We start from the raw sequence: 6,075 nt of genomic DNA, 5'->3' as shown, positions 1-6,075 counted from the left end.
ACTATTACTGCCTCACACATTTACACACATCTAACTAACATGTTTATTAACCCCTCCCTCACACTATTACTGCCTCACACATTTACACACATCTAACTAACATGTTTATTAACCCCTACCTCACACTATTACTGGCTCACACATTTACACACATCTAACTAACATGTTTATTAACCCCTACCTCACACTATTACTGGCTCACACACTTACACACATCTAACTAACATGTTTATTAACCCCTCCCTCACACTATTACTGGCTCACACACTTACACACATCTAACTAACATGTTTATTAACCCCTACCTGACTATTACTGCCTCACACATTTACACACATCTAACTAACATGTTTATTAACCCCTCCCTCACACTATTACTGCCTCACACATTTACACACATCTAACTAACATGTGTATTAACCCCTACCTCACACTATTACTGGCTCACACATTTACACACATCTAACTAACATGTTTATTAACCCCTCCCTCACACTATTACTGCCTCAAACGTTTACACACATCTAACTAACATGTTTATTAACCCCTCCCTCACACTATTACTGCCTCACACATTTACACACATCTAACTAACATGTTTATTAACCCCTACCTCACACTATTACTGCCTCACACATTTACACACATCTAACTAACATGTTTATTAACCCCTACCTGACTATTACTGACTCACACGTTTACACACATCTAACTAACATGTTTATTAACCCCCTCCCTCACACTATTACTGCCTCACACATTTACACACATCTAACTAACATGTTTATTAACCCCTACCTGACTATTACTGGCTCACACGTTTACACACATCTAACTAACATGTTTATTAACCCCTACCTGACTATTACTGGCTCACACGTTTACACACATCTAACTAACATGTTTATTAACCCCTACCTGACTATTACTGGCTCACACGTTTACACACATCTAACTAACATGTTTATTAACCCCTCCCTCACACTATTACTGCCTCACACATTTACACACATCTAACTAACATGTTTATTAACCCCTACCTGACTATTACTGGCTCACACGTTTACACACATCTAACTAACATGTTTATTAACCCCTACCTCACACTATTACTGGCTCACACGTTTACACACATCTAACTAACATGTTTATTAACCCCTACCTGACACTATTACTGGCTCACACGTTTACACACATCTAACTAACATGTTTATTAACCCCTCCCTCACACTATTACTGCCTCACACATTTACACACATCTAACTAACATGTTTATTAACCCCTACCTGACTATTACTGGCTCACACGTTTACACACATCTAACTAACATGTTTATTAACCCCTCCCTCACACTATTACTGCCTCACACGTTTACACACATCTAACTAACATGTTTATTAACCCCTACCTCACACTATTACTGGCTCACACGTTTACACACATCTAACTAACATGTTTATTAACCCCTCCCTCACACTATTACTGCCTCACACATTTACACACATCTAACTAACATGTTTATTAACCCCCTACCTGACTATTACTGGCTCACACATTTACACACATCTAACTAACATGTTTATTAACCCCTACCTGACTATTACTGGCTCACACGTTTACACACATCTAACTAACATGTTTATTAACCCCTCCCTCACACTATTACTGCCTCACACATTTACACACATCTAACTAACATGTTTATTAACCCCTACCTGACTATTACTGGCTCACACGTTTACACACATCTAACTAACATGTTTATTAACCCCTCCCTCACACTATTACTGGCTCACACGTTTACACACATCTAACTAACATGTTTATTAACCCCTCCCTCACACTATTACTGCCTCACACATTTACACACATCTAACTAACATGTTTATTAACCCCCTACCTGACTATTACTGGCTCACACATTTACACACATCTAACTAACATGTTTATTAACCCCTCCCTCACACTATTACTGGCTCACACATTTACACACATCTAACTAACATGTTTATTAACCCCTCCCTCACACTATTACTGGCTCACACGTTTACACACATCTAACTAACATGTTTATTAACCCCTCCCTCACACTATTACTGGATCACACATTTACACACATCTAACTAACATGTTTATTAACTCCGAAATAATACATTTATTGAGCCCACCAGAGTCTCACTGCACCTTCATAGTGTGTTAGACCAACGTGGAGTGTGTTGAGTTGGAATGCTGTATGAATTTGAGTGTTGGGGGACTCTGGTGGACTATGATTCACACCATACCAATGTTCATCAATAACGATTGGACGAAGCCAGAGGAACTCAAAAGCTCAAAGTTTTACTGTAACTGGTTTGTATTGCTTTAATGTTTTTTTTCTCCTTAGGAACAGGTAAGCCATGACAATATAATGCAAATGATAAAACAAAACAAAAGCAGAGCGCCATCTGTCCGTCCGTGGTTTCGAACACATTCACACATTCAAGCCCTTCACACACCAATCTCCCTCCTCTCAAACACACACAGACTGAGCGTGGACACTCCGTACTCAAAGCCAACAGTTATAATGCATCATCAGGAGTTATAAGCATGTCTGAGACTTTATAACACCTGAAGTCTTAACGATTTGTTGTTGTGTTTCTCATATGGCCATTTTTTTTGACCGACTCAAGCTAGCTAAGGGGCATTACAGGATTTAAAGGATCATTCTCAAGTATTTTAACAACATTATGAGTATGAATAACGCATGACACATCTTGGCTGATGAAAATGTCACTATACATTCCTTCTATAGACTTTAACGCTGACAGCCAAGTGATGTAGCTTGAGACATGGAGGACTTTTTAGAAACACAGTCAAAAAAAGAATAAATAAAGAGAATAAATAATCATTTTGAGTTAAAATGTGACTTCTAACAGGGTCACAGTATACACCTTTGGGACTTGGCTAATCAAAGCTTATATAATAGAACTTAAAGACTGTAAAACAACTGGAATATTAATCAATGGAAATGTAGCCTTCAATACTGACATTCATATGAAATCAAAGCGGATATGTTTGTATGTGTGTCCTTGCTGTGGTATTCCACACGTATAAGCTAAGTGCTTTTGTACTGCTAATTTGGGGTAAGACTGGGTTCAGTTATGGAGAGAAAACGGACATAAGTTCGTTAATTGCAAAATGGTTGCAAAATGGTTGAAACGAGGTCTGCATAATAACATCGAGGGACATGAATGAGCGCTACTGAGATAATTTGGCTTGACATGAACCGCTCTGGTCTTTCTCCAGAGCGTAGGAAAACAAAACGTGTAGATGGCGTAGACATTACACATGTGTATCTTTGGCAAATAATAATGTTACCGTAACGGGTGCATACGATTGCTTACATATTGCATTTTAGGTTGTCTTATAAATTCAGTTTATCTCATGCTTCCCTTATAAACCTGCATCTGAAACCACATCCTAGAGATGCCCCCCAGAAATGCCCCCCAGAGATGCCCCCAGAGATGCCCCCTCAGAGCTGCCCCCCAGAGATGCCCCCCAGGGATAGCCCCAGAGATGCCCCCCAGAGATACCCCCTAGAGATACCCCCTAGAGATACCCCCAGAGATGCCCCCCAGAGATACCCCCTAGAGATACCCCCCAGAGATGCCCCCTAGAGATGCCCCCTAGAGATACACCCCAGAGATGCCTCCCAGAGATACCCCCTAGAGATACCCCTCAGAGATGCCCCCTAGAGATGCCCCCAGAGATGCCCCCAGAGATGCCCCCAGAGATGCCCCCAGAGATGCCCCCCAGAGATACCCCTCAGAGATGCCCCCTAGAGATACCCCTCAGAGATGCCCCCTAGAGATACCCCCCAGAGATACCCCTCAGAGATGCCCCCTAGAGATACCCCTCAGAGATGCCCCCTAGAGATACCCCTCAGAGATGCCCCTAGAGATACCCCTCAGAGATGCCCCCTAGAGATACCCTAGAGATACCCCTCAGAGATGCCCCTAGAGATACCCTAGAGATACCCCTCAGAGATGCCCCCCAGAGATGCCCCCCAGAGATACCCCTCAGAGATACCCCCTCAGAGATACCCCCTCAGAGATACCCCAGAGATACCCCTAGAGATGCCCCTCAGAGCTGCTGAGGACAATCAAGAGACGTCTACAAAATGATCTCACTGTTTAAACGAAGACATTTGAAGACGAGTCTTTGCGTTTAGCGGTTGGGCCCCGAGGGGGACACGTCTGTCCATGCATCAGGGTCGTCCTGAACATGCCCTACTACGTCATTCTCAAAGAACACAAACTAAAAAACATGGAGAGCCCAAAACGAACAGACACTGAGTAAATGTACACCATGTATATTCAAACGCCTTTCAAAGCCTTTCTGACTTTGAAATCATTAGCCAAAATAAGTATATCTTTTTTTCTCAACCCTTCAGTTAAATCTTCTCTATGTAGACTGTACAATTTATGTATATATGACTTGTAACCATGAGGGAACAAAGCAACAAAAATAAATACTTTTTCGCTATGTCACCTTTCAAAGTAGTATATCTATATACATTTATCGATATCCTTTTTACTTAGCTTAGGCTGGATGGGTCAGTGAGTGTGTGTGTGTGTGCGTGTGTGTGCGTGTGTGTGTGTGTGTGTGTGTGTGTGTGTGTGTGTGACCTTTCTCATACAGTCTGGAAACATCTAGTGTTGGTTTTTGTTTTGTTGTTTTTTTTACTAAATGTGATTCAGCGAAAAGGTAGATTCCCCACGGGTTTGAAAAACTGCGACTCGACTTCCCTTGATACAGTGAAAGGTAACCCTGGTTCGAGATGGAAAAACCGAAAAACAGAAAAGGAGTACAAATATTGCATCTCATCACCGAGTAACTACGTCAACAAAGACTTGTCTACTTCTTCTTCTTTTTAGAACTCTGAGAAGAGTACAAAAAAATGTTGTAATATTTCATGCAGTCTTTCACAAGTCAAACAACCTATCGTCACCCTTTCGTCCTCGAGGGTTCGCATTTTCTTCATAGCACACAGCATAGAATGTCTTGGTGATGTTGAAGGTAGCTAAGGGCGGAGCGGAGAAGGGGGAGGGTGTTTTTGGGGGAGAACATGCAGGACAGTGCACCGGCCCGGGTCCCAGGCCCATGGCGCCGGGGTGGATCCAGTGTGTCGAGTAGCAGAGCTGAGCCGGGCCAACAAGCAAGGGTGTGAGGCAAGCTAGTGCCCAAGCCTGGCCCAACGGCGCCATCTTGTGGACGGGAGGTCTCAGCCGATCAGTGCGGAGCGAAAGCCGGATCCAGGAAGCGCGTGTGACGACAGCAGAACACAAGACCTCCCGCACCCCCCACAGGCAAGATGAATCCATCTACCCCCAGAGATGACCTCGATCGGCACACTCTGGGATCGACTGGTCATCCCTGGACCATCCCTCTGGCTTGGTTGGACCACAGTGCGGTGTTCTATGAGTTGGGTCTGCTATGTGGGGATGAAATCAGTTTTTCTTTTCACTGTTGAGCCCTTAACAACATACAACAGGCCCGGAAAGTTCCACTCAAGGGTTCACAAATGACTTCTGTGGAGGGTTTTAAGGACCAAGCTTAAAGATCGAGCTAACATGCAAAATGTCTTTAAATATTGTAACAAGCCAGAGAGGCCAACTTTTTCTCTGAAGACAGAAGAGTTTACGAAGAAAACATTCTTTCTTTCTTTCATTCTTTTTCTTTTTTTGTTTTTGTTTTGTTTTGTTTCTTGAACAATAGTTCCATCTTTTAAAAAAAGAAGAAGAAAAAGAACCGAAATGGCTTAAATCGACAATCTGGTATTTCCTTGTTCCGAGTGCTACCTTTGGTAAATCAATCCCCGAACCCTGAAACATGTCATTGTTTTTTTTTAGCCTTGCTTGAATCCTCTAGTCCTCTGAGAGCCTCTTCCAAGCTCCTCACCTCACAGCTCCACATCACACATCCTCAGGCGCCATCTTGGATCATCTCCAAGTCCTTCAAAAAAAAAATCCCTTTTTCAAGAAAAGAAAAAAATGCAGCAAAAAGACAAAAAAATGAGAAAAAAGAACCAAATGC

Source organism: Borostomias antarcticus (genome assembly GCF_949987555.1).
Source record: "Borostomias antarcticus genome assembly, contig: scaffold_686, whole genome shotgun sequence".
Taxonomy (NCBI): Eukaryota; Metazoa; Chordata; class Actinopteri; order Stomiiformes; family Stomiidae; genus Borostomias; species Borostomias antarcticus.
Note: the sequence above shows the minus strand (reverse complement) of the source record.